This window comes from Uranotaenia lowii, chromosome 3 (genome assembly GCF_029784155.1).
Source record: "Uranotaenia lowii strain MFRU-FL chromosome 3, ASM2978415v1, whole genome shotgun sequence".
NCBI classification, from domain to species: domain Eukaryota; kingdom Metazoa; phylum Arthropoda; class Insecta; order Diptera; family Culicidae; genus Uranotaenia; species Uranotaenia lowii.
In genome coordinates this window covers 2729838-2753416 of record NC_073693.1, presented here as the reverse complement: position 1 = coordinate 2753416, position 23579 = coordinate 2729838, and the positions used below count along the sequence as shown (strand labels likewise).

The 23579-nt window shown below is 33.6% G+C and overlaps 1 protein-coding gene across 7 annotated transcripts in view; it reads left to right on the top strand.

Moving 5' to 3' along the window:
- Positions 1-23579, top strand: part of LOC129758451 (prominin-like protein) — a 152220-nt gene that overhangs the window by 4098 nt on the left and 124543 nt on the right. For all 7 annotated transcript variants that reach the window (XM_055755953.1, XM_055755952.1, XM_055755950.1 and 4 more), the window contains exon 2: positions 23472-23531. The gene's annotated coding sequence lies outside the window, so the exon portion shown is untranslated. The remainder of the gene's footprint in view (positions 1-23471; positions 23532-23579) is intronic.

Sequence of the window (23579 nt, the reverse complement as noted above, 5' to 3'; positions counted from 1 at the left end):
TGCTTGAGAATCTATCGTTCGGCGAAGGATGAGACTTACAATCACTATCGAAATATTACGATGTGAGAGTTAACCCCTATGCTTTCGGCATAGGGTAATTTAATGCATTTCCAACAGCGAGCAGCAGTTCCAGACTGATGCACCAAAATGCACCGAGATTGGTCGCTTGCTGTACTGGACGTCAAATCATGATCAATTTGCTCTACTTCACACTACTTAAAGAATGGCCCAGTTGCCAATTTATTATAGTTTCGTCAGTAATGTCATTTATTCAATTTTATCAATTTTAACGAATTTTGTCTCTTTTTTCAGTTACAACAATTTTGTCATTTCTGTTAATTTGTCAAGTTTAACAATTTTTTCAATCTAGTCACCTTCGTCGATTTTGACAATTTTATCCGTTCTGTCAATTTGGTCATTTTTGTCAATCTTTTTAATTTTTTTAGTTTTGTCAATTCTATCATACTTGTCAATTTTGTCTGATTTGTCAGTTTTGTCATATATGTCAATACTGTAAATTTTGCGAATGTTGTCGATTTTGTTATTTTTGTCATTTTTGTTTAATTTTTTCAATCTTGTGAATTTTGTCAATCTTGTCCGTTCTGTCAATTTTGTCAAACTTTTGACATATTGACATTTTTATTCAAATTTGGCAATCTTGTCAATTTTGTCAGTTTTTTCTATTTTTTTGAATTTTGTCTATTTTGTAATTTTTTTCGATTTTGTCAATTTTTTTTCTAGTCAATTTTATCGATTTGAACTATTCCGTCATTTTTGTCAACCTTGTCTATTTTGTCATTCTTGTCAAGTTTCTCAGTTTTGTCAAATCTGTGAATTTTGTCGATTTTGTCATTTTTGTTAATTTGGCAATTTTGTCAATTATTTATTATATTTTGAATTTTGTAAATTTTGTTGATTTTGTCAACATTGTCAATCTTGTCAATTTTGTCAATTTTGTTATTTTTGTCAATTTCGTCAATTTTGTAAATTTGGTCAGTTTAGTCAATCAAGTATATTTTGTCAATTTTGTCAGTTTTCTAATGTGTCAATCTTTTCAATATGCTCAATTCTGCCAGTTTTGTAAAGTTTGTCAATTTTGTCAACTTTGTGAATTTTGTCAACTTTTTAGTTTTGTCAATTTTTTAAGTTTTGTCTACCTTTGCAATTTTTTAAATTTTGTCAATATCGTCGATTCTGTCAGTTTTGTCAGTTTGGTCAATTTAGTCAATTTTATCATTTATGTCAATTTCGTCATTTTTGTCAACATTGTCTATTTTGTCATTCTTGTCAAATTTCTCAGTTTTGTCAAATTTGTCAATTTGATCAGTTTTGTTAATTTTGTCAATTTTGTCAGTTTTATCAAATTAGTCAATTTTGTCAATCTTGTCAATTTTGTCAATTTTGTCAGCTTTGCCAGCTTTGTCAATTTTGTCAATTAAGTGCATTTTGTCGATTTTGTCATTGTCAATTTGGCCAATTTTCTCAATTTTGTCAATTTTCTTCGATTTTGTCAAGTTTGTCAATTTTGTCAATTTGTCAATCTTGTCAATTTTGTCAATTTTGTCATTTTGGTCAATTGGGTCAATTTTGTGAATTTCGCCAGTCAATTTTGTCAATCTTTTCAATTTTGTAAATTTAAAGAATTTTGTCGATTTTGTCTTTGTCAATTTTGTGTATTTTGACAATTTGGTCAATTTTGTCGATTTTTGTCACTTTTATCAATCTTGTCAATTTGTCAATTTAGTGAATTTTGTCGATTTTGTCATCGTTAATTTAGTATTTTTTTTCAATTTTGTCAATTTGATCAGTTTTATCAATCTTGTCAATTTTGTCAATTCAGTGAATTTGGTCGATTTTGTCATCGTCAATTTTGTCCATTCTGCCAATTTTCTAGATTTTGTTTTATAAATATTTTCAATTTTTATGATTTTTCCAGCTAAGTGAATTTTGTCAATTCAATGAATTAAGCCAAGTTTGTCAATTTCTTCAATTTGGTCAATTTTGTCAATTTTGTCGATTTTTGTCAGTTTTATCAATCTTGTCAATTTTGTCAATTTTGTGAATTTTGTCGATTTTGTCATCGTTAATGTAGTCATTTTTTTCAATTTTGTCAATTTTGTCAGTTTTATCAATCTTGTCAATTTTGTCAATTTAGTGAATTTTTTCGATTTTGTCATCTCTTTTGTCAATTTTGTCAATTTTTTCAATCAATTGTCAATTTGTCAATTCAGTGAATTTTGTCCATTTTGTCATCGTCAATTTGGTCAATTCTGCCAATTTTCTCGATTTTGTCAATTTTATAAATTTTATCAATTTTATTATTTTTTCAACTAAGTGCATTTTGTCAAATCAATGAATTATGTCAAGTTTGTCAATTTAGTGAAATTGGTCTATTTAGTCAATTTTTTTCAATTTTGTCAATTTTGTCGATTTTGTCATTTTTGTATTTGGTCAACCTGGCGAAAATGGTTAATTCGGAGTTTTTTCCTATTTCTTCAACTTTGTCAATAATGATTATTAGCTTTTTAGCTTCATATGCATGTTCCAAAAAAAATCCCAAATGCATTAAACTCTACTATGGAGGGTTTGGTGGCGCTACTGTTCAGATTGACCTCCAAGCCGTCATCGTTTATGCTAGACACCAACCCCAACAACAACAACGCAACGTTAGATCTAAAGAGAGGAAGAGAAAAGGGAACAAAAAAACAAGCCCGAGAGCTTAAAGCTCGAGAGGATTCAGTAGCATTTGTCTTATTGGATTCAATTTGCTTCCACGGGCGAAATACTCTCCTGTCGTTGCTGCTTAAGAAAAAGCTTCGTAAGCACGAACGGCACGTGAGAAGATGAGAGGATGTGAATACATCGTCCGCGCACCCGTGTTATTTTCCCCTTCTCAGAGCAATCTGTACCTGAATATAATGTTGAGGAAGTCTCGAAGTTGCTATCGCTTTCGTACCATGCAGTGTGGGCATCACGTACTCATCAACGACTTCATTGATTTCGGGGTCGTACCCCTTGGTGAGAACCATTTTTAAGTTTATGAATTCGGAACTTCGGTTCCGAGATTTTTGAAATGGTTCGGTTTCGAACTGAACCATTTGAATGAAAATTATAATGAATGGCCAGGAAAATTTGAACTGTCGTTTTCCTCCCATACGGTTTCTGTCACAATGACATCAAACCTGAGTGGGAGTGAAGTCTGTCTGTTCTCCCTCCACATATCGACAGGTCCATACTTTAAGATAGCAAGCGCGTATCTATGACGTCACGTATAATTTGACGTCATAGATACGATAATCTTGATTTTAGTGATTGCTGGTTGTGGCTAGCAAGCCCAATTGACACGTTTTTTGGAGTGATGATTTGATAATAATTACTATGAAAATTTATTTTTCAAACTATTTTGTTTTTTTTTTTCTTTCTTTTATACATTGAAGAGGGAAAAAAATCAAATTTTTTAAGACAAAAATCATTTTTGTTGTACTGCCCAGTTTCGCAAAAACGTAGTGACAAAGTTTACAAAAATTCACACCAATACATACAAATACACTGACATCGTCTGAACTCGTCGAGCTGATTCGATAGGTACCTATAAAGGTATATCTAAGACCCATAATTAAGGATCTCACAAATCGACCGATAACTATACCTTTCTGAAAGAAAGGCAAAACATTTCCGAGATCCAATGAGTTTAAGAGCTGATTTCGACATATTAGGGGTGCTGAATCCAAATATGCCAATCAGTTATTATTTTAAAGATCCAAGGGATCATTTTTGAAATTTGGTATAAATCCGTTTAATTTGTACACTTTCTGACAAAACCTTAATTGTCACTTGTTCCTTTCTGAAATCTTTTGACATCTGCTCCGATTTATTTCAATTTTTGTTAGTAATTATTAAAAAAAAAACGTATGCTTTGCTCTAATTTGTCCATTCGGCACATCCACATGGCGGTCGACCATCCATAATCAACTGCATCGCAGAAAGAATTGCCGACTCTATTCGGTATACTTCTTCTTCGATACAATTGATCGGTGAGGGACAAAAAAAACAGTAGATATGTGGTCAAGCTTCTATTCAATATGCTCCTCGCATTTTTCTACACCTTAGAGCAAGTTCAATGGTGTTGGGAAAAAGTGGTAGAAATTTCGTCACTTACGGCACATTTTGAAAATTTTGCCATGCCAAAACATTTTCAAGATCTGTGGCCTTCTAGTTTTTTTTACAACACGTGTTGTATTTTCGCATGCTGTGATGCAAAAATAGCAATATTTCTATCACATGCGGCTGAAATAGAAACAGTGTTGTAAAAAAATGCAACGCCACAAGATCTTGGAAACATTTTTGCATGATAAAATTTTCAAAATGTGAAAATTTCTACCACTTTTTCCCAACACCAGTGAACTTGCTCTAAGTAACTTTCTTCCTATGGTTTATCCGTCTATCATTTCAAATCTATAGTACTCACCGATTAAGCCGCTCAAAATGTTAAAACAAATTTACAGTGTTAATAAATATTAAATATTTTTGTTTATTGGAATCTGTGCAACCTACCATAATTAAAAAATCCTGCGATCATTTTTATCAGTAACGAAATATCGGGTTTTGAAATATAAAATACTTGTTTTCTTGTGTTTATACTCCAAGGCAGTTTACAATTTCTTGTTTATTGGTCGAAGCCTTTTATTTATTCTTGTACTCTAGTGAATTTGTTAATTCCTATTTCGTCCGAGGACATTCTCATTCTGGTGGTTTTGCCTGAAGACCTTTATTCTTGTTTAGACGTATAGAAAGACGTATAATTTAATGCCAACTTTTTGTTAGGGGAAGTGAGGAATTGAACCTTCAACTGTCTGCTTGAAAATCGAACGACCTAACTTTCATCTTGCTCGACGTATTTTATTAAAACTTTGTATATTACATGAGTTGAAAGACCAGATTCATCATGCTTAACTTGAATTGAGGATCTACACCAAATGACTTTAACGATGAAGAGTTTTAATATTTCGAAAATTACTATGTTTAGCACAAATGATGAGAATATATTCGCCTTAGAGTAGGCTTGCCAGATACTCTCAGAAAAAAAGCAGGACATTTCACGACAAAAAAGCGGGACATTTAAAAAACTCTTAAAAAGCTTTATTTTATTGTCATGCTTATCCGTATACCATCAGCCAAAGTTATTCATAGAAAGTACACTAAGGTTTTTTTTAATGCGGATGTATTTCATTTCATAGTTTATTTATCCTTGTAACTTAAGATAACTCAAGTACTACATGTAAACGGCGGATTTGATATCGCGTAAAAATCCGTTGTGTAATAACAAATATATGTCAAATTTGTTTTAAAAGTTTGAAAACTCAAGAAAATTTCCATCACTTTGGATAATTAAGTTGAATATGGTAGAGTTTGGCAATTTACCTAAGATTCTGTCGAAAAAAAGATATAAAAATCATTTGGGGAAAACTTGTCTTCTTCATACCAAAATGTATTACATTGCATTGGATGAAAGTGCTCCAAGAACGCTTAACTGTGAAAAATGTATGCTTATTTTGAGATTTTTTTGCGTTGCTTTGCTTATTTTGAAAAAAAAAAACGTATTGGAGAGATTTTTTTGTGTAGAACGAATTAATTGTAATTTGTTTTTTCGTAAGTCAGTGAATTTTGCATAAGTTTTCCATGAAAAAAGCGGGTCATTTTGAGGAAAAAGCGGGACAGCGGGACATTCAACAAAAAAGCGGAACATGTCCCGCTTTTGAGGGACGGATGGCAACCCTACCTTAGAGCACCACACTTTCGAGACCCTTTGTTTATTTACATCAAGCAAGGTTTCATAAAAGTAAACAAAACAAACAAAAATTTTGAGGATCCATTTATATTTGATGTAATTATCTCTCCTAAGAAAATAGTTCATAACTCGCAACATTTTTGAAAATTTCAACAGTTTTCAAAGTTTATAGAGGTTATTAGACTTCTCCTTAACCATCTGTAGGAAAATCAGCGAATTTTGTTCGAAGGGCTTAAGCAACAAACGTTTTGAACAAAAAGTTGCTAAGGCGGGTAAGACGGACACAAAAGTTTCTCCAAGTTGTAGAGTTGTGTTAAATATGGATTAAGGTTTGCTACTGAAATCCCTTCATGGTATCATAGAAAGAGACAGTCAGGGAGAGAGATTATTCTCAAGCAGCTTCGGAGACGACTCAATATTTACGAGGGCAGTTTATTGCGAAACTTGATACCTACGTACCTTTGGATTCTTCACAAGTATTTCAAATTTTCCATCGGTTTGATCCTCCATATTCTCCTTAAAAGACATTGACAAGAGCAATTGCCAATCGAAAATCACTCGACATCTCACACAGGCCAAATGAATGTACTTTTACAGCAATTTTATCGGCATAATGACCATTTTTAAAAACTTTAATTTGCAACCATGTTTTAGATTACTTTACAGATTTGATAAAGGAAATTTACTTATACCTATGTTTAATCCGATAGCAAACAACCTTAACTGCCCATCTGCACGAAAACTGCGATGAAAAAAGAAATATCAAATTTTCTATTGCGATTCCACCTAAGGGTGTCCGTCTTACCCAACATTCCCGTACATTAAATTTTTTCATAAAAAAATGAAATGTTAAAACTACAGTACAAAAGACTACAGTAAAAATTTCACTGAAGCGGATATTTTACGAACAGAAAGGCTAAAAAAGTGTTTCGTAATTCTTTGAATTTTCTTTTTTTTTAAATATTCAATACTGCACACATTCTTCAAAGTAGTATTATTAGTAGTAGTAAAATAACACTTCATTTATCTGATTGTTATGGTTATATATTTGATTTTGCATAGTTGTTGATCATCCTAATAAGCTTACAATCATGGATCTTCTTCAAGTTTCATTTGATTTAGTTAATTTACATTTAAGAGTAATTCATTTTCACTTTTAGTGAGTTGTTAGATTTTAATAGAATAAAGAATTTGATAACCTACCTAAACTTACCTAACCTACAATTGATAACCTAGGGGAAAACCAGATCCCGTATGATCTGGTGTTCTTATGTTCGGCATCTTGCTCTGAACTTATGAATAGACTCACCTAGTATATTACCCTGCAGAACACCGGCAGGAATAGCTTCAGCATAGGCAATTCTTCAAAAAATGTATTTATGCTTATTAGTATCATAAAATTACAAGGTTATAAGCATTTTCTAAGATTTTTTTATTCATACGAAATTGTTAAGTGCGCTTCAAATAAATATGATTTAGAAAACTCTTTCGATCCCTTTATTTTGATAGACCATTAATTACTTAAATTTAGACTTGTACGAATGTTCGAATCACTTATTGAAAAATATTCCCAATATAAACTCTACCCACTTCGAATGATTGAACATCAAAAAGATAAATCGGATCATTTAGGTCTTCATCAGAAAGAGATATTCACCATAACAGTGCTGGATGTTTATTATTAGCTCTCAAATTCGAAGATTGTGAAACTGTATCCGGGAACGGAACGAATTACCAGTTCCTGCTGTAAATTAACAGGCCCTCCCCACATCGCCGAGAAGTGTCCCATCATAAGTGAAAATGACGAACATCATCAGCACCGACCACAAAGAAGTAGCTCAGCTAGCTAGTTGGTTGCCGGTATTAAGAGGTTTCCACACGTAGTTTTAGCCACAGAAAAGCACATGTGTGTCTCTTCGATCGAACAACGCCTCTGACAAAGTCACAAAGAAAGCCCAGTGGGTAATTATTCTAACTGTGCATGTGAATCGACCGACACTACAGCAGCACTCGTGCCACATTTCCGCACCTGCTGCTGGTACTTGGTACTTGTATGAATCGCTTAAGGGTTCTGTTATTTTCAATGGGTTATTATGTTCGAGCTGGCGAATGACATACATATATCGGTTTAATTCACCAATAAATGAAGTCGTGTTTTGGTGGTTTTTTTTTTTTCAAACTAGAACCCTCAACGTAAAATCGAAAAAGCATAACAAAACAGGTTAAATTTATTACTGTTCGCAATGTAGTTTTTGTTGAACCAAAAAAAAAAAAAAAAAAAAACTGCTACAACATCGCGTGCTCGCAAAACGGTCTCTTGATCTGTTCGTGTAAATTTGAAGCGAAAAAAAATGGCCAAATATGTTGAACCCGTGTAGTTTATGACCCCGGATGGGTTGGAAGTGTGCACGTATCTCTCTGCAACAGCCATTCGTACATATATTTACATATCCGCTGACCGCGCCGCTTCTATTGTTTGTTAATGGACACCCATAATGGCGGATATAATAGTATAGAGCAGCTTTAACTCGGGTTGGCGTGCTGCGGAAAGTTAAAGATTGAATGGAAGCGAATAGAGAGAAGAAAAAAAAATCCACATCACAACACTAACGACAAATGCCAGACTGGATTTGATTGAATGAATTATGCTTCTGAATTTACACTGTGTTGTAGCGCTATGGCCTGCGGTTTGTGAGTCGATCCACTAAACTAAACCATCGAGGAAATGACACCCATGCGGTTTATTACTACGGAGGGCTTGGAAGCATTATTTTATCATTCAGCTTGAACTTAGCTTTCTAGATTTCGGAAATTTGTTATACAAAAATAGTTCGTTCTGGAAATTTTTAAGAGTGTTTACGCATTACTAATTTGATTTAAGTATATATAAATTAACTAAGTACATAACGCTCCATGAAAATAGAATGGCAAATAGCAATGGCAATGGCAATGGCTAGGTTAATTTATTAAGTAAAATTATTTTTCAATCAAATTACAAATCAATTCGACTAGGAATATGGCATTACGTACTCCCAAAGCTTATTCGGTCAATTGATAAACTTAAAAGTACCGGAAAATAGTGATTCAATTTCAAGCGACCGAACAAAAACTATAAAAAATGCATCTTTCTTTCTCAGCCGTGAAAAAGTGTGAGCTTTGCCTGGGTGTCAATATTTGATCATTAGTTTCGCAAATTTGATTTTGACGGCTATTGTTAAGCGTGGTTAGAGATTTAAGGGGTGTGAATGAATACTTTTGACGCGTGCTTAAACAGTGACATTTAACTCAATGACTATTGCTTACTACAACGTCGCTAAGTCATTTTTTTGCAGTTTTGGATAACTGATAATCAACCTTATTCTGCTCCTGAGTGTCAATATGACACTATTGGAAGTTTGGCGGTTTGTAACTTTATTGGGGTGCATTCCAATAAAAAAAAATTCTTAGGGAACCCTCAATGAATTCTTGAAATCTTTAATTTTGCATAATTACTTTTTATGGACGCACCCTGAAAGCCCAGGAAAAAAAACTGCCTAATCAGACCTTGAGTGTCAATTCGACACTCCTCGCTTACCTCGCTTACCGCTTTACCTCTCTTATCATATTTTTGTGAAGTATTGCAGCGGTCATGTAATTATACCACTAGAATTGGTATGAAATTGGCTTTCTGGTGAACATAGATTTATTGCAAAAATCTTGCATGAATATACTTAAAATCCAGTGCAAGGTTGAATTTAAGTGCTAAAAACACTGAAAAATTTTCACATTGACAAAAATTTCGAAAAATTAGCTTGCTTTGAAAATTCGTCAAAAATTCTGTGTTTCGTGTATTGAAAATCTAAAGATCCGAAAATGAGCTAAATTACGTAAATTTTTTAATCCTCTTTTCAAAATTTATCTGGTAGTCTTAAACAATTTTGACGGTTCATTGATTGAAAAGCGCGGTTTTTGCATCATTTTTTTTGTGGTCGTGATCGCAAAAAAAATAAAAAAAATTTATTCTTATGGCAACGTACAGCTTTTAACTTAAGCTTTTTTGGATACTAAGAGAAATTTGTGTTGAGCATTCCGTAGCTCATCTACAGTTTTTTTTTATCCGAAGCATGTTTTTTCGGACTTTTTTTCTTAGATTTAGAATAACGGAGAACTGAAGTATTGGAAGTGAAGTCTTGTCTTGTGATTGTTTGAGAACCATATTTAAGTTACGTAACGAGGTTTCCAAAACTATAAATTTTGTAAAAATCGGTTGGGAAACAAGAGAGATATATTAGTTTTAGTCAGGAGTGTCAAACTGACACTACAGGGATTGCAACGGGTAAACATTTCAGGGACGGATGAGGGTTAAAAAATTTTCAACTAACAAATACCTATTTCACTGAATCAACGATTGAGACCAAATTCATGATTCACGTTTTCATATTTTCTGGATAGTTGAAGCAGGTCCACCAAACTGAGCCAACCAAATCTAGTTCAAGTAGAAGCAAAAAGTAGGTAGATACTGCCCAAAGCTGGGACAAACACGTGATATGCACGTACGTACATACATACATACATCAAGTGTTGTTTGTCGAGCAGCAGCAGCAGCTCCCCTATTCGTAAGTCGCATTAGTAAGTATCCTGGAGGTAAACAAAGAACCTTTTCCCCTCTAGGAAACTTTTCCCCAACAACAACGATGACGAAAACAACAAAAGCAAAAGGTAAACAGCAATGGGGCGTAGGTATACGTACCTAAAAAGGGCGCAAATATAATAATAACGCGGGGAGAGGCTAACAACTCGAAAATAGGATAACGCAGGGTGCACCCGCCAAAATTTAGGACACACAGGGCTGATATGATGACGATGGGAGTCGAGGGAACTGGGGAGATTCTTTCTATAGCAGCTTTCAGCGATTAGCAACAAAAACAACAACAACAACAACAACAACGAGAACTGACAATGCATAGTGAAATTGGCACCATGCGCGAAAGAAGGATTCGGGAGAAGAATGTGGGACTGCGAATATTTTCTCGATTAAGGCCACAGGGAATCGATAAAAAGGAACATAAAATCAAACATATTATAATCAACATTGGTAACTCTCAGCATGCTTCATATACTTCAGCAAGGACATGTATTTCAGCACCACCTCCTGGAGAAAGTTCTTACTAGAAGGAAATTTCAAGCATTGAGGTACTGAGGAAACTCTGAACATTCTTTCCATCAACCGTGGGTTCGCGTCTTAACTACAAAAGTTCGTGTTTGAACTTCCATTTCTATGACCACGCAGAAAATTTTGTTTATGTTTTATTTTCAACATAGGAATTTCAGCCTACTCCAACTTTTCTTCGTGTAGCAAAGTATGTTGCTATGGTTCTCAATTGGTGTTGTTTTCTGCCGAATGGAAAAAAGGTCCCGACTGACGGAGTATGCTAATAAATCTACAATTTGAGATTCTAATGTCATTTGAACTGGAACAATCATTGATGGAAATTTCACTTTTTGGACAATACTGAATATTACTGACAATACTGAATATTTTTTGGACAATACTGAAGAATTTTTTTTTTTTGACAATACTAAATATAATGTTTCGAATATGATTAAAAGAAATCATAAAAAGGCAACAATTTACTAAGTAAATTGATCATAAAATCTACTCTACAATATGATTTGAGATTTATTAATGGTTATTGATGATTGATGATCATTATTGTTATTCTTATTATTATCTGGAGCACGTTTGGTAAATGGAAATCAGCATTTCCCTAAAATTAATAAATTGATAAAGGAAAAAATTCTTCGTATAGAATTAGCACTTTTTAATACTTTTCATTTAGGCACATTTAATTTTTTGAAAACTCCAAAACATGTTGAAAAAAAAAACAAAATCATATTTTGAGTATAAAATTTATTAACGAAGTCAACTTACTTATCATGAAAGATATTATGGAAAAAATTGTAGATATACTTGTGTTGTATTTAGTATAATTGTCAGATCGGGACACAAAGTTTTGGTGATAATGAGCTTAACAGTTTTCGCCAGAAGCTTTCGAAATTTAGTCTAAGGCAACTTAGGTCTTCTCGATAGCATTTATTCACGTTCGTAAGAACTTTCCTCACATGGAGGCGCGTTTCATGTGTCTTTCAAGTTTCTGGGGAGTGAGGAATATTACTACTATTATTATATTTGATAAAATGCTAGTCTTTGTATGTGTGGATCTGTTTTTGATGGAAAACGGAGAGGGTGGTTGGAAAACAGTTTGAAGCAATTTTAGAAATCTGTGGTTTACAAAGATGAAAACTTTGGGATTATGTACAGGGGAAAAAAATACATAATTAAATCACATAATTAAATTGCAAATTTGTCCAATAACTTATCAATTTCTTAATGATAACGTAATTACCGAACAAACAACGTAAAAGTTGGTTTTGAACCGCAATCTGATAATGTTTGTGTCGATTTTCTGATTGCAATTTATGAATTATTAACTTTTAGAAATAAATTGAAAATAAAAAAATGAGCTGCGTGCTTCCATTTTTCCGATGAAAATTCTTCCAGGAAATCGATCGTACCAAAGTTAACGGGTTCCTGGCCTTTTACATCAGACTACAAAACTATTTTTTCTTTAAAAAAAAAAAGACATACACCGTCTTACCCGATTAAGGCTTTACAGACTGAATAAATGACATGGACAACTTAAGATTAACATTTAACACCCAGTACCGAGATGGGAATCGAACCCTTGCCATCAGTGGACCAGCGATCACCGTCTTACCACGCTAACCACACGACCACCGAGACGTACATTAGCTCTTTACATTTAGTTTCATGTCGAAAATAAAAAATAACAATTAAATAAAATCAAATAAATTATAAAAAAGGACAAATCATTCGAATAAATCAAATAGGTATCTATAATTACTAGAAGAACGAAATGACTAAATTACATGAAACCAAAAAAAAAACACCTAAATAAACTGTCAAAAATAACGAAAACTAGAAAAAATTAAGAGGATAACAAAATTTGTCAAAAATGATCAAAGTTCTAAAAAAGACAATAATTTGTCGAAAGTCATTTGTTATTACACGTATTTTTTTTTCATTTTAGATTTTTTTCCATTTTTTCTATAAATTCAATCCTATTGTGTATTCTGTCATTTATTATTTGGATTATTTTCCGATCCTTAGTTCTATATCGCAGTAACTTAGGAAGATGAACGCTTTATCAAGTAACAACACAGATTCATTCAGTGTTTTTGGTTTCTGTCATTGGAAACATTAAAAGTTCGCTTGTATCATCATACGAAAGAACAAATGTTCTTGTGAAGCTCCGAACCCTTCTAAAAACTTTAATTTCAAAGTCAAAGTTTTCTGGGCACAATCAAACATACAAGCACTGATGAATACAAGTTACTTTCAAAGCACAACTTCTTATCAAGATTTCAGTAGTCTCATATCGGGCTGTGAATGTATTACATCTCACAGTTCTGTCCTTCCTTTTTCGCCTGTTTGTTGTTGGCCTTATTACAACGAGAATGTTTATCATCACAGTAGTTTTTTTATCTCATCAAAAGCAGAAACACCCTGGGGACAAGACAAACACCGGGAACAAGAAACTAGCGTATATTTACAGTAATGTGGAAACAAATCCGCCACTCTAGCCAACAATTTAGCTGATGATGATGATGACAACTGTATGGCATAGAGATAGAAACCCAGTTACGAACCATCTCAACTTGGGTTGGCTTGGAAGTGCAAACTAGAAGCGAAGCAGCAAAAACGAAACGCATCGGAACGACACAAGAAAAGGCGCAAGAAATGTACATACAAAACACCCTTATCAGGTTTCACAGCTTTCCATGGCACATGTTTTTCTCCTTCGCTGGAAATGATTAACCTTAACAGTTTGCCACCACACATGTGGAAGCCCGGTTTTGTGAGCAACAGAATGGAAGAAAATGGAATAAGAATCTATTCGCTTCACTTCAGTGGCATCAGATGGATTTATAAAACATTCCGATGCTCGATTCATGATGACCTATTTTTCTCGGTAATACTTTCCCACGAGTGCACTATTCTATATTTATTTTTCTATATAACAGCTAGAATAATAATCCAAAAATAAAGTCACTCAAATTGGTAGTTGAAAATCTCGTCCGTTGTCTAAAAATGATAAGTCTCTTACATAAAACTGTTACGTTCAAAAACTGTATGTTCGTTCCCAACTTTAGTCAGAAGGAAGCGGTCCTCATTCATTTTGGTTTTCTTACTTCCAAGTTCTTAAGATAGTCATCAAGAACTTTCTTTCATTTACTTCTAACGCTTGCCGGTGCAACTCGGTACGAGAACAAAGCTTTGATCTCCAAACCTGTATGCAGTTTGCTTCATTTTTTTTTAAAGAAAAGAAGTTCATGACACCATCAACACAAAGTTTTTTTTTGAAGTGGGAGTCGTAAGAAGAGAGTAGGGTAGTAGATGGCTATCAGCCACCCACTTGTTCAAAACTGAATGAGAGGACCCACATTTTCAAACGAACGATAAAATGTATCAACCATTCTCATACTGGTGACTATGTGTTGTGGTTTTTTACAGCGAGGACTGCCATTTTAATAAACGAGATCCGAAAGAAAGAACCAACCAAACTCGGTGGAATGGCGGAAATCCTTCGAGAGGACGATACACAAAGCTTGGGTTGCTGGTGGGCGGTCAAGCTTCCATCTTATCTGTCTTCTTTTGGATGTTTTGTGTAAATTTAACACAGTTTTACGAGCCAGAGGACATGTTTTCGAGCAAATACGCATTAAATCAATCATAACTTTTTTATGTCTTCATCGAAACCGGAATTACATAAGAACGTTTTGAAGAGTAGAAGGGGGCATTTTCCATGTGTAATTTTTGCTGTTTTTGTCATTTTCGTCACTCTAGTCGTTTAAGTCATTTTGGTCATTCTGACCACTTTGATTAATTTATTATTTTAGTATATTTTGTAATTTTTGTCATTTGAATCATTGAATTTTTTTTGTGTAGTTTTTCAATTTTTTTAAATTCATTTTTACCTATTTATTTTTCTTAAATTGTTTTTTTTATTTTTTGTTATCATTTTGACTTTATTTGTCATTTTAATCATATTCTTTCGAATGAAATTTAAAATTCGTCATTTTTATTATTTTGTTTAACCTTGTCGTGTTTTCCATTTTCACCTTTTTGGTTATTTTAAACTTACTTTTTGTCTTTTTCACTTTTTGGAAGTCTTTGTTGGAAGTCATAAAGTCATTAAAAATTCATAGTGAGAGTAATGAAATCTGAAAAATATAGGACTTAAACTAGGTTCGCTTTCTGTAAAAGCCTTTTTCCCTCTCAATTACATTTATTTTTAATATAATGGTTTTGTTACCATCTTGGTTAGTGAAAAATACTCAAGTATCCAAAAGTTACCTAACGACTTAAACATTGGCATTCAAAGTTCACATTTGGCTGAGTAAAGGATACCCAGGGCAAATTGAATGCATTTTTCCCCTTGGAAATATTTCTGAATTCAGTAAGAAATTCATAAGTTTAAAATATGCAATTTGGAAACATACATTCTTGCCTTACCTATCTTTTTTGGATCATTTCCTTTTTGGAAACTGCAAAATTTAACGGATTCAGTAAATTGAGATTTTGAGAGCCTGTTCCGAACAACCCTTGATGCCCAAATTGATAGCAAACTGAAACCATAACAAAATTTTAACAGCAAACTAATAGCATTTTTTGTGAAATGAGAGAATTTTTAAGAATATTTAAGCTTTCATATATTTTTATTTGACCGCAAGCTGAGGCCTTATCTAGGTATCTTAAAAAAATAGGTAAAAAATTCTGGCTTTCTGTGATTTTATCCAAAAATTCTGTGATGATTTTCTGTGATGGAAATAGCATAAATTTCTTTGGAAAGTCATAAAAAATTGAGTTTTTTTACATCTTACTTAGGAAAAATCAATAAACATTACCAATCTTATTATGTTTTTCCAAAACAAAGTTAAATAACCCAAATTTTTGTTGACTCAAAAATTATAATTTTGGAAATACTTACAAAATTTAATAAATCTGTGAAATCTGTGAATATTTCCAAAATTCTGTGTTCTGTGAGACAGAATCTGAGATGGAAATTTCCTCAAAGTTCAGTGAAATTATAGATTTTTCTGTAATTTCGACAACCTTGAAGGGTAGTTCGATAAAAATTGGATGCATGCGCACTAAACTTCAACTTTGAACTTTCATAATATTTTACTCAGAATATTTTTTTCGTTGATATTTTCTTCAAATAATGGATCAACTAAAAAAAAATTTCTCACAAAGTTTGACATCTCTATTTGCGACTTGAAATACAGCAATTAAACGAAAATCGGATTTTAGCATTCAAACTGAAATATATTAGAAATCACGCCCAGTACAATATTTCAGACTTTGGCTGAAAATGTTATTTTGGACGATTGTTTGCGATTGAAAATGATTATTTCAAGCAAATCAATTTTGATAATTTTGTTTCTAAGTTTCATGAGATTCTTATTTAAAAGTATGAATAATTCTTTGATTTAACTGATTGAGTTTTTCAAAAATTATCATGGAATTTGTCAATTAAGAGAGACAGACTTCGACGTAATACTGTTCTTGGAGAAGACGTTCAATTTGATGTGATGAATGTTGAAGAAATTGTGAGTTTTTTTGAAACTTTAAAGTCTGCTTTATTTAATATTGGAACAAATTCTTTTGCTCATTGTGGCGCTCCTAGTGGACGGATTTGGAAACTTTTTTCACCCACGTGTCGGAAAATTCATTACCTTTCATCATGTATTTATGTCATAACACCAAACGATAGCATTTTGTAAACAACCGCCATGGAAGCCGAACGGAGAGATCAAACTGTGCACAGTTTTCTTGAAAATCCATTGTTGTCGGCATCGAAGCTAGCTAAACAGCTTAAAATGCCCAGAAATACCGTATGGCGTGTTATCAAGCAGTACAAGGAAACATTGACGACGGCTCGGAAGCCGCATTCGAAGCATCGGAGTGGAACTGTCGACCGGAAACTGCGTGGGAAAGTCATCAAGGCCGTCAAGAGGAATCCCAATCTTTCAGATCGCGATTTGGCCAATAAGTTCCAGGCCGCTCACAGTACGGTGCGACGAATTCGTCTCCGGGAAGGAATAAGGTCATTCCGAGCCAGCAAACAGCCAAATCGGACGCTGAAGCAGAACAATGTGGCCAGAATCCGTGCTCGAAAGCTGTACGACCAAAAGCTGACCAAGTTCGACGGATGTATTCTGATGGACGATGAGACCTACGTGAAGGCGGACTTTGGGCAAATCCCAGGTCAAAAATTTTATTTGGCGACGGCTCGGGGGGATGTACCTGCAAAATTTAAGTTCGTGTTTGCGGATAAATTCGCCCGCAGTACATGATTTGGCAGGGGATATACAGTTGTGGACAGAAAACCAAAGTCTTTCTCACTGACAAGACAATGACATCAGAAGTCTACAAAAAAGAGTGCCTACAGAAACGGATTCTGCCGTTTATTCGTGCCCACGACCGTCCAGTAATGTTTTGGCCGGACCTCGCAAGCTGCCATTACAGCAAAACGATTATGGAATGGTACGCAACGAACGGGGTCAGTGTAATACCGAAGGACCTCAACCCCCCAAACTGCCCCCAGTTCCGGCCGATAGAGAAATACTGGGCAATCACGAAGCGGAGACTTAAGGCAAAGGGAAAACTTGTTAGGAACATGACTCAAATGAAGAACTGGTGGAATCAAATCGCCAAAACGGTGGACGAAAAGGGTGTGCGCCGCCTAATGTGCCGTATTACGGGAAAAATACGAGAATTTCTTCGAAACAGCAATGAATAATTTTTTTAATTTTTTTTTATGAAAGAGTAAAGAAAATGCTACATTTGTATGAAAAACAAATTATGAATTCGTTAATAAATGACTGAACTACACGCAATTGTTTGTGTTCCAATATTAAATTAAGCAGACTTTATATAGATTCTCAATTCTATTCTATGATGGCGATGATACATTTCAGAAAAAAGCAAACCGTTTGCTAATATACAAATAATCCAAGTTATGGAAATTGCGTGGAAAATCTTGAAATTCAATCGTAAATTTAATAATTTGTTGAAAAATTATATGTTCTTTAATTGCAATAATATTCACTGTAAAACGTAAAAATTATTGGTTTCTTATTTATTTTCAATCTTAATATAATCACGAAAAAAATGAACGGATAATCGAGTTCAAATACACGAATAAACAAATCACGGATAATTGAGGCACCGTGTGTTTGAGTCTACGTAGAATCGACTCCGCCCTGCAGTACAGTCATGCCAAATTTTGGTTGGTAAAACAGCTAATTGAAAGCTCGTCTGGCCGCGATTTCTAAAAAAGTATCAAGAGCTCAGCAATGGCAAATTTTGGTTGTACTTGATACCTAAACCTGGCTTCGTTGTGCTCTCAAAACTAATCTTGAAGCGGTGACTAATCAAGGTAGCTTAAGGTTTCATTTAAACCTACACTTGGTTTATTTTTGGAATCCGTTTATGAAAATTGAGCCCCAAGTTTTGGCATTGTACCACCTTTATTCGAGCATAATAGCAAAATTATTTTTTCTGTCATTATGCCATAAAACTGCTCGGGGTTTAGACTATTTGAATATTTTGTCATCAACCAAATTAAATCTTTTTTTTTGAATGACTTACAGTATAAAAAACCTTCAAAATTAACTTAATATGTAATTGTTCTCACATAGGACTTCTTTTTGTATTGTTTGTATTGAAGTGCTATGTCAAAAATGACGAACTTCAGATGAAAATGACAAAATGCATATGAGACTGTTATGCGATAAGGGGCAGTACAGGAGTTCGTCAAAGACTGAGCAGTCTTAAAGAACACGTTTTATGAAATTAATTTTTGAAAACTTATTTAATTGGACCACTCCAACGCAAAATTGGAATGCTTTATAAACATTTCAATGGGTTTATATGTTGTTCTGGAACGAGTTGTGAGTCATTTGAAAAGTAATGTTTCATACATGACTGTGAAAACGTGGGGAGGGGGGTTTGGGGGTTAAACCCCCCATGAGGGTAAATCAAAAGTAAGCGGAGTATTCTACTCTACAATTTGTAATTGTTAATCATATTTTGATGATGGAGTAAGGTTATTCGATACTAACAATCTTGACTTAGAACTGATGTCAAAACCTCGAAAACTAACCTCATGTTAAGAATTCAGCTAGAGTTTTTCAAAAGTTTCCCACTTATTAAATATTAATTTTATATAATATTTAACTCATTCCAGAGGTTCTGGTTCCTTTTAATCAAAATCGAAGCTGTATTTGTGTTTTCATATTTCAGTTTATGTATCCAGTTTAAGGTTCTTAATTGTCGTTTCATTTTAATCATTATAAATTTAAATGAAAAACTGTGTTAGAAATCGTTGTTTGAATTTTGTTTAACATTTCCTTCAAAATTTAATTCATAATTTTGGAAACTCATGCGCATTTTTTCATTTGGTTAAAAATTTCCGAATATGAAAAAAAAACATAGAAATCTTTCTGAGTTTTTGTTTTTCTTATTCAGATTCGAAGCTCATGAACTTAATTCTTATGCAAAATTCTAGCATAACAAATCTTTAAATGACGATACAGATTCATTATTCGAATGTTTTTTTATTTAAATTTGCAAGTCGGATTAGAAATGCATAATTTAAATAAAGAATAATCATACCCAAAACATCTGAATTATAATTATGGATTAACGAGAGGGGGCCCTGAAACTTGTTTCAAATCAAAGATTGTATTTTGGCCACAAATTGTCGTCTAGCACGTGATGAATACATTTTACGCATTGCATTGTGGACGACAATTTGCGGCTTAAATATAATCTTTGAACCGCAATAACTTTTTTGTTTCAAGTACAATCGTGTTGCAGTTTTCGGGTGAAATATTGGTTCCATCTTTCAGGTTTTCAAAAATATATTCATAAAAAGAAATCAATCAATGAAAAAAAATAGTGAAAAACCAGTACTTCTTTAACTTCTCCGTAGCAAATTTTTTTTTTAAATCCTATTCACGCTTGAGACTCAAGCAACCACTTCTCATGGTAAGATCTTGCTGAAATTTGGTATGTGACCTTCTTATAAGCTAATTTGAGCTAGGAGCGAGTGAGATTTATCATGATCGATCATTTATCGATGATCAGTACACTGCGGCTCGTTAAATTATTCAAAAATATGCAAATATTACTGTTTTAGTGAAATAACCATAACTTCTTCAATTTTCAACCAAATTTTATAAATATGCACTTGAAATCTTTGTTTCAAAATTGACATTTACGGTCCAAAGAAAATCAGATTTTTCAAATGTTACCATCGAGTCTTAAACTGTTGTTCACACAAAATTTTCTCAAAGAACTGTATTTTTAATTTTTTTTCATCATAAATTGACTAATATCAACAATATTGTTAATCATACGCAAAAATGAAATTCAGATGATCGATAGTAACTTTATTCACCTTCAATATGCAAAAAATAGATTAAAATTAACGCGAGATATTTGAAAATAAGTACAAGGAACTTTTTTTCATTTTTCCGAAATTTCATATTTTTGAAACATATCTCAAAAAATGTTCTACTAAGATTTTTTTAATTTCATTTTCGGGTTCAGTGCCCGATTGAACATAAATTTCGGTCGGTCAATAAAGTTCACGTTTTTTTTAAATTTTGTTAGCTAGTGTTCTTAATGAAAAGAAACATGTGTTTATCTCAAAGTAATTGCAGGAAATTCTATATGTTTTGGCGTATTGTTCAACAATATTAATATTGCAGTTTTTTAAAGAATCAGATTTCAAACTAAAATCTTTAACTAGGATTGACTTTGCATTAATCCGATTTGAACCGCAAAGTTTTAATGTTTTGCTTTAACTTTTGAAAATTGTATTTATTTTTATATTTTTTTCGAAATGGAAGGCTTTCTAAAAAAACTTATTGTAAGTTCAAACCACATAAGTAAAATTAATCTGGTCAGGCTACCCGGTTTTATCCAGATTTGCTCAAATATTTGATAAAAAAAAAGTAACCCGGCCCGGTTGCCACAATTTTGTTGAAAAGAATCCTGATTTGTCCGGATTCATTGCCTTTTTTTTATAAAATCAAACAAAAAGCTCAAATTGCATCTTTATTATAAAGCTATTAAGACAAGCTAGATTTTATTAGATAAACATAAACGTTTTTTTCAAACGTTGAACGTTGACCCTGAAATACGATTCAAAACTGGTTATGTTTTTCGATAAAAAAAATGATTTAAATGTTTTTCTTCTTGATTTTTGCTAAATAGTTTCTGGTTTTTGTTTTTTTTTGTCAAATTTTTGCGGATATTGCTCGAATTTTGGTTTGACATTTTTTAAAAAGGATACCTGGATGTTGCCAGGATTTTTTGGGCCCGGATACGCGTGGGAGAACTTCTGCAATCTTCAGCTTAGTTCTCCAGATTTTTATGCAAATTTGATGATCTCAACCATCGATTAAAGTAAGTTTCTTATTTTGTTACTTAAGGATTCTTAATGGAAATTCTAATCATCATTTGAAAGATTTTGGGATGTATTTCAAAAGTTTCTATTTAATTTAATTCTAATATTAAAAAAAAATGTTTTATGAAATGAATTTGCGGCTTTATCGGTGAGGGTTAAAGAGTTGAAATGAAAGACGGATAGAAGATCAGAAGAAAATTCTAAGGTGGTGAAAAGAGCGAAGAGCATTTGAAATAGAAGCTTGACCACATGCTAAATTCTTTGTCCCGCATCAATTAACTGTATTGAAGAAGTAGTACCCAATAGAGAAGGCACTACATTTTTCGATGCAGTTAATTATGGATGGTTCGACCGCCATGTGAGTGTGCACATGTGCCGAACGGACAAAAAATTTAGCATGTGGTTGCTCTGTTAAGTCTTCTATTGTGCGATATCGTTCCATCGATGGCTAGGTAGGTTTCTTATTTTCGTTTTGTGTTTTGTTCTATTTCAAATGCTCTTCGCTCTTTTCACCACCTTAGAATTTTCTTCTGATCTTCTATCCGTCTTTCATTTCAACTCTTTAACCCTCACCGATAAAGCCGCGAATTCATTTCATAAAACAAATTCACGGTGATTTCTCCTCTTAAAAAAATTAAAAAATGTTATTTTAATTTTTTTTAATTCATGCATTGTTTGAGCATAAATGTTATAGAAAAAATAGGTCACCAAAATTCCCCTATGAGTCAGTTCTTCCTGCAAACAATCTTTACCAACAAACTGAAACCGTTTCGCTTACTAGGGTATGAAAATTGTTACCTTTCGGCTGGATAACTCACACGAATAACAGTTGTACTTAAAGACTGTCTTGCGGAGCACGGTTGCTTTTCGAGAAGATACTAGTTTTCAGGTTCTCAAAATTGTTTCCAGAACCTGTCATGTTATTGAATGAACTTCATTGACCTTTTCGTTATTCGTCATTTTATTCGTCTTCTAATAAAGCCCTATGGGCTCTTGTTCGTAGCTCTAGTTTAGAGAAGTCCATGAGTTAAGGTTAATCAGGCCCAATAAACCTCACGTCGTTGTCGCTAATTTTGCCGCACTTACTTTGATAAGTCAAGGTGAATCGCAGCGATTAACCCCTTCCTCTAAAGAAGATTCGCCCCTCGGAAAGTGAGTAGCAGCAGCAGCTAACGCCATAATCATTACTGAGGCGGCTTGTTTTGTGCTGACAGTAGTGGAAACAGTGTTTATATAAACATTTCCCTTGCGCCCCAGGCCAAGATCGGAAATGTAAACATACACTCGCCGTTCGTCAATAATTGACGATCAGCCGCGCGCCGCCTCTGGTGGTCAAACAGCTGACGATGCCATGTCGAATGAGACGTTTGGCTTTTCCGTTTGACGGAATCGTAAATCTTTTTTTTTTTGCGTTCAGCTTTATGCGTGCGGCACTTCCTTGCTGACGAAGCTAATAAATATCGAGAGTTGAGTAATAGCGACTTATGAACTGAGAAGTTCTTCAACGTTTTCAACAAATAAATGCTCATAAACAACCCATTTTGACAAAACAAAAAAAATTCAAATCTTGTTGCAATTATTTACTTTTTTTCAAAAACTAAAATAATTAGTTTTAGATCGAATCCCCTTAAAACGCGTGTAAGTATGTAAGGAGATTGCCAAACTTTTTTTTGTCTCAATTCGTTTGTTTATTCATGACTCAACCAACATCAGCCAGCTGCACCTATTATAACCGTAACAAAAGTGGAAGAGCGCTCTTAGACTTGGATTTAGACGATTCATTCAGCAGAGGCAGAGGTTTCAATTACGGTTCCTTGCTGTTGCTCTGCTTCTGGTTGGTGTTTATTCAACTTACCGCTGCTGCTCTTGACCAACTTTTCGTTTGTTCCAGTTCACCCGTCGTCAGTCCATCAGTGTTTGGAACGGCCGGCGTAAAGTTGAGACGAACACTTGGCTATAGTTCTTACCGGTTCGTGGATTGATTATGAGTTTACCCAAAATATATTTACTTTGGAATTGTTGCTTTTCAACACATCTTGTAGTGCTAAATTTATTATTAACTTTTGAACTTAGCATTTTATGAGTGATTTTCATTTGCATAAATTTTTATAATTTTTTTTCTGTTTCTTGTTTTTCAGGAGTGCAATGATCTAAAGTTTTAATCACATCGGAATTCTTGTTCTATTCCATAAAATAAGGTAAGCTCATCGTTTCACATTAAGTGTACACTTCACAAAACTCCACTT